This window comes from Sorex araneus, chromosome 5 (genome assembly GCF_027595985.1).
Source record: "Sorex araneus isolate mSorAra2 chromosome 5, mSorAra2.pri, whole genome shotgun sequence".
NCBI lineage: Eukaryota > Metazoa > Chordata > Mammalia > Eulipotyphla > Soricidae > Sorex > Sorex araneus.
This window is the reverse complement of record NC_073306.1, coordinates 88652035-88665372: the sequence shown is the minus strand read 5'-3', so window position 1 is coordinate 88665372 and position 13338 is coordinate 88652035.

Genomic DNA, 13338 nt, shown 5'->3' with positions numbered 1-13338 from the left:
CGGATCTGGCATCCCAACTTCCCCCACCCATTTGGATCTTAGAGACACCTCTCTTCTCCTTCCCCTTTGTCCAGATAGAGAAAACCCTCCTGTCTTGGTCATAACAAAAGAGAGGACACACCCATAGGTGCCCACACATCTATTTAACTCTATGTGCACAGTTGATTCAGCTGAATGGAGCCACTTAAACCCTATGCCCCCGCAAAGCCTGTCTTTCTGAAACTAAGGACCAACTCAAGCTTCGAAGCCAACCTCTGCCTCAGTGGATTTATGTTGTGTCAGATTTTTTAAATAAGACAAAAAATGCTGCAGTCTTTTCACTGTTTTCTCCATTTCCCATTCACTTTTGATCATATTCTCACGCATCTTCATGCACTTGTCATTTCCCAAGATTCCCAGGCACTCAGCTGGGGCCTGCCAAAGCAATCATCTAGACCTAAACCCAGCACCAAGGATCTGCCATCTCTGCCCTCAGGAGTTTTCACATTTGACACAAGATTCGGGCAAACTTCTGTTGAAACCCAAGGAAAGTTCACTTATGAAAACTCGTTGAGTCTTCTGCATTTCTGAGCTAATGCGGTTGCCAGGTATTTCACTGGGTAGGCCATCCCCACAGCTGGGAGTAGCGGGAGGCAGAGCTCAGCTAATGAAGGACTTCATGTGTGGCCTGAGTAGCAATCACGTGAATCTATGAGAAACCCCAAGCACCAGGTTCTCAGGGAGAAATAGGCCATGCCATTAAAAATCAGCTTTGTTTTGCTTTTGCTTTCTTTCTTCTTTTCTTTTAATAATATGTGAAGGAAACCAAATGCAAATTCTTTGGGGGACTCAGCTACTCAGCTTCTGCTTATCAGGAAATTGAAAGTCTGGTTGTCTTAGTAACCCAACCAGGCCTACTTGCAGGAGGCCTAGGGGGCAGGAGGTGGTGTGAGGTTGTTTACTAGCTCTCTCTGGGAAAGCAGGTGGAACCTGCACACTGAGAACTAACCAGAGGAAGTAGCCTCATCCCCAAGGTGGTGCAGGGACTTCCTGCAAGAGCATCTGATGCTTCACTTCACACCAGGTGGATTCTTCCTTCAGTCTCTCCATAGTTGAAGATAATCACATTTTGTGAAGAACCAACCAACTGCCTCCTGACTCAAACCCAAGTCCTTCAGACTGAGCAGGGGATGCTGCAGGCATAAACAGCACCAGACTTTGGAGTTCGACCTTCCGATCCTAGCCCTGCCACTGAGAAGCTGTCCGTTCCCTCTCTGTGAAGGAGGACCTGGTATCAGGGACAGTAACTTTCTCTCCTTCTATTTCCCCTTTCTTCCAAGTCTCAGGACCCCTTGACCCTCTCTTCAGTAACCAAACAAAATCTTAAATGCTTATTTTATGTTGCAGAGCAATTTAGTTTTTCTCACTTCCTTTTTCACTCTTGAAACCTGAACCTGGGACTTAACTTTTCAGAATAGACAGATTATGCCAGTGTTTGAATATAACAACAAGAAATTGTTTTTCAAAATAAATTCTTCTTCCTGATTTATTATATATAGTATGTATCCTATATGCTATAAAATATGCAGTGTATTATAACATATACTATATCACTATTATGCTTTATTACATATTACTGTAACAATATTATATCACAATATCTATGTGTTTACATATGTATCACACACATCTTTTTTTCCGATGTGCTGATTTTGTTTTCCTCCATGCACCTCTCAATTCTTCAAAGTAACCTAAGATTCGTGAAACAGTCAAGCCAGTCCACCATCTTCATAAGTCCCCAACACTCTGGTCCCCTGGCAAGCCAATTTTTAGCAGACAGACATCAACCATACCCATTCTTTCACCTCTCTGTCCCTCCTTAAAGGTCTTTCCTTCAAGTTACTTGTTGTGAAAACTTCCAGACCGTCTTACCCCAATGTCAGCATGGTAGCAGTATATGCTATTTGCAGTCATCAAACACTGAAGAGAGTACCTTTAATGAAAAAACAATCAATGGCACAAATTTTGTTACCAACCCAACAATCTTTTTGTTTTAGTCATTGGACCATACTCAACTGTGCTTAGGGCTTACTCCTAGTTTTGTGCTCAGGGATCACTCCTGATGATGCTTGGAGGACTGTATGGGATACTGAAAATCGAACCCAGTTTAGCTGCATGTAAGGCAAATCCCCTACCCACTGTACTATCTCTTTGGCCCCACCAATCTAACAAGACCCCTAGGAAAACTTTTGTATTGGGGGTTAATTTGGGACAGATTCAGCCAGCAATGCTTCATTTACCCTTTGCCTGGCCCCTCCCTCTCCCGCCCCCCACTGCTCAAGTTTACTTTCAACTGACTTGAGCATTCTGAAGTTTGTATTAAGATCTGCTAGGGAAGATCTAGCATTCTCTTTAGGTTGACTGCCCTTAACTAAGATTTAATTCTTCTGAGAGGCTAATTAAGTTTCTCCAGGTGCTCCACAAATATCTTTCATTTTGGCCAGTCTCACATTGACCATTTCCCAGGCCTGTAGATGTTTTGGTGCTTGTTTAGCTTTCAGCACGCTAATGGTGTTTTTCCCCTTTCACAATGGTATTTTTTCTAAATCCTCTGGAGCTCCATTCTATGTCTTAGCAATCAAAGATTCAAGGAAACTCCAGGCTGACTCTGAGCCTCTGGCCCTATGTTGCAATCTTATCTCTGGCATTCGGTTACACAATTTCTGCATATCCCAGCCTTTTCCAACTTCCAATCTCTATCTCTCCAGAGCAGTGAGAAGGCCACACTCTTCTGAGCTGTTCCCTCCTTGTGCTACTTTCTGAAAACTGTTTCTCAAGCAGGAAGCTCAACTCATCTCATTGGTTTCCTGTCTCTCAAAAGTCACTGTCCTACATTTCATGTTGCTGATATCTGCAAGGAATTACTGCATCTATTGAATCTAGTTTTCTAGTTTATGGCATGAAGTTGTAATCTGAACGGGCCATGAATATTTTTAAATGTGTTGTACCTTTCAGGGCATGCCAGTCACTAGACTATGAGCTGGATGTACTTATATCAGTGTACCTGTATTACTTATATCAGTGTACTTATGTCAGTACACCGATATCAGTAGAGGAACTGGAGCTCAGAGTGTGGAAACAGTTTGTCTAGACATAACTGTCTTTCAAGCTCAAAGCAGAGTTGGCATTCCCAGGGTCTTCTTTCAGATCTGGCTGTATTTGACTTTTTTTAGCTTAACTTTTAGGGATGCTTAATCTCTCCTTTCCTGCCTTCGACTACCTAAGACATCTTTTCAAACTAGCTGGGGTAGGTCTTTCAGGCCACCAGTATCTAGAACTCAGAGTTATGCATTGAACCAATAGAATGAGCTCTCTGATCCTCCTCATTCGACATCTGCTTCAGATCCTCACTTCAAATATATGCAAGATGAGGTTAAATCTGTGAGACTGTAAACAGCAGCACTTCTGCAAATGAGATTCATTAGAAAATCAAATGGTAAACACCTGTCTGTACACCAGACAGGAATAACCAACCATCACAAAGGTACTTGGAAAAGAAGGGACTTATTATTCTAAGAACTTATTGCCAGCTATGGAGCTGTGTTGAACAGCCAGCTCGCTGATAGGGGTCTACCATGAGGATAATTTTCACTCTACATCCCTGTCCTAAGGGTAGCCTATAAGAGTAGGATAAACAAGGTGAGAGCACAATGGCCCAAGCACATGAGTCCCAGGGGAGCAACTCTGATGGACATCAGTTGCTCCAGAGCTTCTCCTGGCCAGATTGTTCAGAGCTTTTCTCAGGGCTGTCTCCTGTCTCATTCTCTTTGCAGCTCAGCTTCTCCCCAACCAAATCTACCTCTCCCACCCATCCTCATTAGAAATGGTTCTTGATACATATCTTATCCCCAGATTGAGACTCTGCATTTGTCCCCTGGAGAAACTGACCTCCCAGCATGGGACAAAGGCAATGGGGGTTCGGCTTTGGCAGCAACAGACAGAAATGCTTCCCTATCAAGACCAGGCTGTGGGGGATGACTGCTTAGAAAGACCTCTCTGATGCCTCAGGTTTTGGCACCTCACAACTCTCCCCTCCTTACCAACGTGACAGAAAATTGGAAAGTGATTATAGATATTTATTGGGTATGCTTTCTGATCCAGGCACTCTAGTGAGTGCTTCTCATACATGATCATACTTAATATTCACAAACAATCTAAAAGGGTGATGTGATTGCTACTGTAGAAAAATTTTCATCCTTCTGAGGAGTTGGGCAAGTTTGTACTGAAGAGACTGCAATTTTTTACATTTCCATCAGGATCCTGGCGCACCTCGTACAGAATGTGCTCAGCAAAGACCCTCTTCTCATCTTTTGCTGATATTTATTACCTGCTTCTTTTGCAACTTGCTCCTCTAAACTCAGAATTCTGCAGATGAGTCAGCCCCTGCACAGGCTCCACCAGCAAATCAAAGACCCCCTGCAATACTTAACATTCATTCTCGAGATGGTGAGAACTCTTACCACATCCTGTGTTTGAGTGACATCCTCACTGGTAGTTCAACTTGGAAAAGCTTTTATGTAACATCTTTCAAATTAGAGCCGGTCTGGTAATGATAAAATCTGAGTTCTCAAGAGTGACTCATTCATTCATCCATTTATCAACAGCAAATAACTACCAGTGGACCTACCCGATATCCAGGCCAGCTGGAACGATGAAGATGAATAACCCATTAATTTTTTTCTTAGCAACTCTTTAATAGCAATAACTTCATGAGATTCTTTTTGTTTGTTTGAAGTACTGAAAGTACGGTTGGGAGTAAGGAAGTTTTGACTTCACATCGTGTTTAATATTATCCAACATTAAAGTATAGGAAGTCCTCACAGTAGTTGATAATATCTTGGAAACATCAACTTTAGAGAATTGACATATAATGAAACTATTTTTACTCTAGGTCTACTGATATAAACAACTAAAATTTCTGTGACAAAGGGCTGTAGTGAATAGTCAGTAGGTAGGATGCTTGTGTTGCATGTGGCTGACCCAGGCTTGATTTCTGGAAACCCATACAAGCCCCCAAACATCACGAGGAGTGATCCTTGAGTGCAGAGCCAGGGGTAAGCCCTGAGCATTGCCAGGTGTGGCCCAATCCCTCTGCTCCCAAATTCTCTGTTATATTTATGGCCACAGAAATGTCACTAAATTTCTAAAGTCTCAGGATATTTCTAACAATAGCATGTATTCATTCATGCACGCATCCATTCATTCATTTTCTAATCTGCTTTTTCCAGCTCAGGGTCATGGTGGCAGGCCTAAGCTGGCATTTCTGAAGCTACATGGCAGGTACCAACCTTGGGCAAGACATGTACACACACAAACACACACATTCACACCCCTCAGATGGGGTGATTGAGACACATTCATGAATCTAATGTGCACGTCTTTGGGATGTGGAAAGAAACCTGAGAACTCGTGGAAAGCTCATACAGACATGGGAGAATGTGCAGACTACACTACACTACACACACACACACACACACACACCACTTGCAGGAATAAATTATTTTTTCCTTATCAACGTTATTATATAGAATGAAAGGAATTACTTAAGGACCTGCTGTACTTTATTATGGTTTAGTTTCATACTCAAAGTCCAGAACAACATGCAAGAGACTTTTTGTGCAGATTTGATAGTAATTTATCATGAGGAGTTCTCAGGTGAGGGCTACCTTCAGTGTTGTCCCCGGTCATTTTGTGAGCTGAGTGTTTCTACTTAGGTTCTGTGGTACTTCATCTCTCCCTGGGAGAGAGGCCGCTGTCTCTTCAGGGAACAAACCCCTTTCTAAACCATCTCCACTTTTCTATAACAGGGAACTTGGCCTGTTCAGCCTCCCTTCGGCATCCTGCTCATGAGTACAACTCTGCTTGGCAGGATTCCCAGGTACCTCACATGCAGATATGGTGAAATAGCTTTTCTTCTTCTCTCTAGAGGCATATTAACAGAAACCTCATTCTGTTGCACCAGGTTTAGGCCTGAACCAGGCCTCAGAAGTCACAGAAGTGGCTCCAAGTCCCAGCAATGCATGCCTATTGGGGCAAACAAGAAAAATCCACTTGTCATATCTAGAGTAAACATTTCTTCCTTCTTTTGAATTTTCTCCTTTGTCCCTCTCTCTCTGGTGTTCTTCCTCTGTTGCCTTTTTGATTCATATTTATTCCTTCAATAGCGGATCATGGCCTCACTCCTGTCTCCCAACATTTCTGAGATAATCCTTATTCCAAGACTAGCCTCGTGAAGTACATTAGCAGAGTGCAAACAAAGCTCCAGCCAGGTGTTGTTCTTCCTACCAGCTGCTACCAGAGGGCACTGTTTCCCCGTTTTACCTGAGTGTCTCTCCAGAGACAGAGGCACCACAGGGGCTGGGCCTAGGAGTCGACCCACTGAGGACGATGCCTCCATTTCCTCACTGATAATAACAGGCCATTTTTTATTTTTCTTTCCTCCTTGAGGCATGACTGGGTTCTGGATTCGTCCCCTCAGCAAATTCCTAGAGCTATTTCAGACCAAACCTTGGGTTAGTGAGTATAGTTTTCCTTTAGTTAAGGATTCAAATCCTCCTCAGAGTTTTGAATAGAGCTAGATCTTGTTTTCCCAGGCCCTGTAAATCAAGGTGACTTAGGTGTGGCAGTTATTTTTATTGTGACAACAAGACCATGTTGTAGGGGTACAATTTCACACATTTTCAGAGCACGTTACCCATATTATGTGGGCTGGAAGTAAAACCTGGTCTTGTACCTGGGAGCAGCGCTAGCTCACATTTCCATTATCCTATAGTTCTTAGTTCTTTTTTTCTTTCCCTTCCCTTCCTTTTCTTTGCTTTCCTTTCTTTTCCTTCCTTCCTTCCTTCCTTCCTTCCTTCCTTCCTTCCTTCCTTCCTTCCTTCCTTCCTTCCTTCCTTCCTTCCTTCCTTCCTTCCTTCGTTCCTTCCTTCCTTCCTTCCTTCCCTCCTTCCCTCCTTCCCTCCTTCCCTCCTTCCTTCCTTCCTTCCTTCCTTCCTTCCTTCCTTCCTTCCTTCCTTCCTTCCTTCCTTTCCTTCCTTCCTTCCTTCCTTCCTTCCTTCCTTTCTTTCTTTCCTTTCCTTCCTTCCTTCCTTCCCTTCCTTCCTTCCTTCCTTCCTTCCTTCCTTCCTTTCTTTCTTTCTTTCTTTCTTTCTTTCTTTCTTTCTTTCTTTCTTTCTTTCTTTCTTTCTTTCTTTCTTTTCCTTCTTCCTTCCTTCCTTCCTTCCTTCCTTCCTTCCTTCCTTCCTTCCTTCCTTCCTTCCTTCCTTCCTTCCTTCCTTCCCTCCTTCCCTCCTTCCCTCCTTCCTCCTTCCCTTCCTTCCTTCCTTCCTTCCCTCCTTCCTTCCTTCCTTCCTTCCTTCCTTCCTTCCTTCCTTCCTTCCTTCTTCCTTCCTTCCTTCCTTTCTTTCTTTTCTTTCTTTCTTTCTTTCTTTCTTTCTTTCTTTCTTTCTTTCTTTCTTTCTTTCTTCTTTCATTCTCTCTTTTCTTTCTTTCTATTTGGCCACACCTGGCTGTGCTTAAGCTGCCTCCTGGCTCTGTGCTCAGACATTACTCCTACATGGCTCCGGAGACCATATGGGTTGCCAGTGATTAAATTCAATTGGCTGTGTACAAAGCAAGTGCCCTAACTACTGTTTTTACTGTTTTAAAGCTCTGGCACCCAGTTCTTAGTTTGTTTTTTTTTTTAAATTTAGTCATGATGAGATACATAGTTACAAAGCTGTTTATGATCAGGTTTCAGTCATACAATGAACCAACATATATCCCTCTACCAGTGTCCATTTCCTACCACCAATGACCCCAGTTTCTCTCCCTCTACTCAGCCCCCAGTCAGCCTCTGTGGCAGGCACTTTCCTTCTCTCCCTCTCCCTCTGCCCCTCCTCCTTCTGGGCACTATGGTTTGCAACACAGATACTGAGAGGTTATCATGTTTGTTTGTTTGCCCACTTTCAGCACACAGTTCCTATCCAGAATGATAATTTTCAACTATCTTTGTCAAAATGGTCCCTTCTCTATCCCAATTGTCTTCTTCCACAGCATTTGAGACAGTTTTCCAACCGTAGAATACTACTCCTGGCCCCTTGTTTCTACTGTTCTTGGGTATTAATCTCATATTACGTTTTTATTTATTTATTTATTTATTTATTTATTTATATATTCCCACAAATGCAGTTCTCAGTTTTTATGAACCCACTTTCTCTCCTGGCCTTTCATAGTCTTTCCCCTGAACCTTCACTGAGGTTTCTATGGAATCTATCCTTCTGCTTCTTGGCGAAACCCAGACTCTTTCTGAAGGCAGCTGCAAACCTTTGCCAGAAAACAGGCATTCTCTTTTTTCTCTTTTTTCCTTGGTTTCATTGGCATAGGCTTTCCATTTGCATTTCATTCTCTGCTCCTTCACTTTGTCTCTTACACAGCTATCACTTAAGACCTCTCTTCAGGGTTAAATTGTTGAGGACACCTCTAATGTTTCTATTCTGAAAGTTCTACCTATATTTTTATGGATTCTGGTCTAATCACAAAGTCTTTAATCTACTTTAATTGATTTATTTTGTGTGTATGTTGTGTAGTATGTATTGTTTTATTTTTTGTGTGTGGCTGTCCAGTTTTTCCAGCACCATTTGTTAAGGCTTTCTTTACTTCATGCACACACAGCTTCTTGTAATAGATTAGCTATCCATAAATCTAAGGTTTGTCTCTGTGTTCTCAATTCTAGTCCGCTGGTTGGTCAATATGCCAGTATTACCATTTTGATTCCTATAGCTTTACAATAGAATTTAGAGTCAATGCAATAATAATTTTCATCTTCCTTTATTTAGGAATGTCTTTAATTATCAGATAGTATTATGATCCCATACAAATTTTAGTTGAGTGTGTTCTATATTCTTGAAGAATATCATAAGGATTTTGATGGGGATTGTATTGAATTTGTGTAATGCCTTGGGTAGGTTGCTCATTTTTGGTGATGTTATTTCTTCCAATTCCTGAACATGAAAAAAATTTCCTTTTCTTGGTATCCTTGTATGTTTCTTTCAAAAATTGCAATTTTCAATGCATAAGTTGATTCCAAGGTATACTTGATTTTTAATACTAGTTTAAATGGATTATCCTTTTTATTTATTTCTCTTCCCATTTGTCATTGTATATACAAATGACAATTTTTGTGCATTTATTTTTATTTTTTTTAAATTTTATAAGTTAGTTCACAATATTTGATTACATTTAATATTCAAACACCAATCCCACCACCATTACACATTACTACCACCAAATTCAAGATGTTTCCATCCCAAGCCCCAATCCCTGTCGCAAAACACAACCAAAATAATATATTTTGTATTGTCTGTTATGAAGAACTGCTGAACATGCTTACAAAAAAGTACTCATATAGGAAACAGTGTGAAGATTGTTCTATTTTGGCAGGAGCCATTAAGACATTCTATAGGATATCACTAACATGTTGTTAAAGTTTGGGTGAATGTGAGCTGTGGTATATATATCTGAAAATATGTATATATGCACATATATATTTCCCTCTATGATTTGTTGCGTACTATTTGAACCCCATCAAATGTGGTGTGGCAATTATGGAGAATGGGTAGGGAGTGTCTTATGATTTGTTGTGTGGCCACAAAAGCAGCCACATGGTCCAGGAATATGTTCACTCATATGTGAGGCTTAGCCTGAGCATGTGGGGAGTGGCCTTGAGCATGGTGGCGGTTAGGTTCTGGAGGTTTTTGGCAGCTGGGGCTGGGTCCCTTGGGGTGGGGAGGGCTCTCACTCGCCCCCCTCTGAGGCAACTGCTTATGATCATGTACATTTCTTTCATCATAATTTCTACCCTTTCATTTCTGTAGCACTGTCACACTGTTGTCCTATTATTCATCAATTTGCTCAAGTGGGTATCAGTAATGTCTCCAATGTTAGACTTGTTGTTATTGTTTTTGGCATATCGAATATACCATGGGTTGCTTGTCAGACTCTGCTGTGTGGGTGGGATACTCTCAGCTTGCTGGGCTCTCCAAGAGGGATGGAGGAATTGAACCCAGGTCGGCTGCATGTAAGGCAAAAGCTCTACTTGCTGTGCTATCGCTCCCTTTCATTTCTAAACTGCTTAATCTGGATATTTCCGTCTTTTGTTAGTTTGGCAAAATGTCAGTTTTACTTGTGTCCCATTGGCTCAGGTAGCCTGTATCTTCATTTTCATTTGTTTCGAGGAATATTTTTTGCATTTTCTTTGATTTCCTTTTTGATGCAATGCCTGATACTTAACTTCTTTTTTTAAAATTTTTTATTGAGTCACCATGTGGAAAGTTACAAAGTTTTCAGGTTTAAATCTCAGTTATACAATGCTCGAGTACCCATCCCTTCACCAGTGCTCACATTACACCACCAAGAATCCCAGTATAGCTCCACCCCACCCCTTCACACCCCTAACCCCCCCACGCCCCTAGCCCCCCCACCCTAAGCCCCCCTCCCACCTGTGTAACTAATAAATTTTACTTTACTTTCACTTTGATTGCATACAATATTTCAACAAAATTCACTGTTATTGTTTGGAGAGTCTCTCCCCTAAAGTCAGACCTGCTGAAAAGGAATCATTAGATAATTTGTTTGTTTTCCATTGCTGAGGGGTATGAGGTCGAGTGACCACACTTAGCGGCCTTTCAGTTTTGAGTTTCTGTATTTTAGTATTTTAGTAACTAAGTCCAGAGAGATATCTGCCAGAAGTTGCATCGTTGCCAACTTGTACTTCTCAGTTACATTATATTCCACATATGAGTGCAATCTTTCTATGTCTGTCTCTTTCTTTCTGACTCATTTCACTCAACATGATACTTTCCATGTTGATCCATTTATATGCAAATTTCATGACTTCATGTTTTCTGACAGCTACATAGTATTCCATTGTGTAGATGTACCAGAGTTTCTTTAACCAGTCATCTGTTTCGGGGCACTCTGTTTTTTTTCCAGATTCTGGCTATTGTAAACAGTGCTGCAATGAACATAGAAATACATATGCCATCTCTACTATACCGTTTTGCCTCTCCGGGATATATTCCCAGGAGTGGTATTGCTGGGTCAAATGGAAGCTCAATTTCTAATTTTTTGAGAATCGTCCATATTGTTTTCCAAAAGGGCTGAACCAGTCGGCATTCCCACCAGCAGTGAAGAAGAGTCCCTTTCTCCCCGCATCCACACCAACACCAGTTGCTTTTGTTTTTTGGGATGTGGGCCAGTCTCTGTGGTGTGAGATGATATCTCATGGTTGTTTTGATCTGCATCTCCCTGATGATTAGTGATGTGGAACATTTTCTCATGTGCCTCTGAGCCATTCGGATTTCTTCTTTGGGAAAGCTTCTGTTCATTTCATCACCCCATTTTTTGATCGGGTTGGCAGTTTTCTTCTTGTGGAGTTCAACCAGTGCATTGTATATCCTTGTTATCAACCCTTTATCAGATGGGTACTGCATAAATATCCTTTCCCATTCTGTAGATTGTCTTTGTACTTTGGTCACTGTTTCTCTTGAGGTGCAGAAGCTTCTTAGTTTGAGATAGTCCCATTCATTTATCTCTGTTTTCACTTGCTTGGCCAGTGGCGTGTCAGCTTTGAAGATACCTTTGGCTTCAATGTCGTGGAGGGTTTTGCCGACCTTGTCTTCAATGTACCTTAGGGATTCTGGTCTGATGTTGAGGTCCTTAATCCATTTTGATCTGACTTTTGTACATGGTGATAGGTGGAGGTCTAAGCCCATTTTTTTGCATGTAGCTGTCCAGTTTTGCCAGCACAATTTGTTAAACATGCTTTCCTTGCTCCACTTTGCCTTTTTTGCTCCCTTATCAAAGATTAGATGGTCATATATTTGGGGGGATGTGTCAGAGTATTCAACCCTGTTCCATTGGTCTGCTGCTCTGCCTTTGTTCCAGTACCAAGCTGTTTTAATGACTACCGCTTTGTAGTAGAGTTGGAAGTTGGGGAGGTTGATTCCTCCCATTTTCTTTTCCCCAAGAATTTCTTTAGCTATTCGTGGGGGCTTATTGTTCCATATGAATTTCAGGAGCGCTTGCTCCATTTCTTTGAAGAATGACAAGGGTATCCCTATAGGGATCGCATTGAATTTGTACAATGCTTTGGTGATACTTAACTTCTTAAAGTTTGTATGGTGTGCCTTGTACAGAGAATTGGTTGGACTTCAGGATTTTAATAGTCATTGGAGCACATTTATTTTTAACTCCAACTGTCCGTTTAAGTTTGATATCCAATGAGGATGGCTCTGGTCTGCACTGATATTTTTCTGCTGTCCTTTAGGTAAGAAAATTCTACAGTCTACAATGAAAACCTAATCTCAGTTTACTACCCAGTCCAGGATAACAGCCAAGATCCCAAGTTTGATTATTAAATAAGACCCAATTCCCCAGCTCAGCTTACTTCCTTTTCCCCTTTGCTTACTTGTTATCATTCTTCATTTTCCATTTTGCTTTTATGATTTTTTATACCAATTTAGACAAAGTTAGAAGAGAGAGGGTAGGGATAGCACAGCGGGTAGGGCATTTGCCTTGCACGCGGCCGACCCGGTTCGAATCCCAGCATCCCATATGGTCCCCTGAGCACCGCCAGGGGTAATTCCTGAGTGCATGAGCCAGGAATGACCCCTGTGCATTACCGGGTGTGACCCAAAAAGCAAAAAAAAAGAAAAAGAGAGAGAGAGTGGTAAGAATTATAGAATAGATGTCAATAGATGCCACTTAATTGGACTGGTCTTAAGAGGACTTCATACCTCCTGTGTTGGGCAGGCATTTTAAATTGGTATTTTGTCAGCATGTTTTCCTATAGCTACTGCATTCCATAAATGTTGCTTTTCTTATTAAGCCAGAAGTTTAACAGTAGAACTTTAGGAACAGGGAAATAGCTCAGAGTTGGAGTCCATGCCTTGCATGCTGGAGTCCTGGGTTTAGTCCCTTGCATTGTGTGATAGATTGTATTGACAAGAGCAACAACCCCACCTTAATACCATGATGAAAGTAGCATGTGTGGGGGGGTGGAGGTGGGGGTGACTGCTGGTGTGATCTAAAAAAACAAAAACACACATTCACTAAACTGCAGGCTTCCTCCACTGGGATGCCATCATCACTCCTTGTGCAGGATTTTCTTATGCTTTATTTTGGACTACACTTAGCAGTACTCAGGGCTTACTCCTGGCTATGTTCTAGAAATCACTTCTGGTAGGGCTTGGGAACCATATGTGGTATTGGATATCACACCTAGATTGGCTTCCTATAAGGCAACCATCCTATCTACTG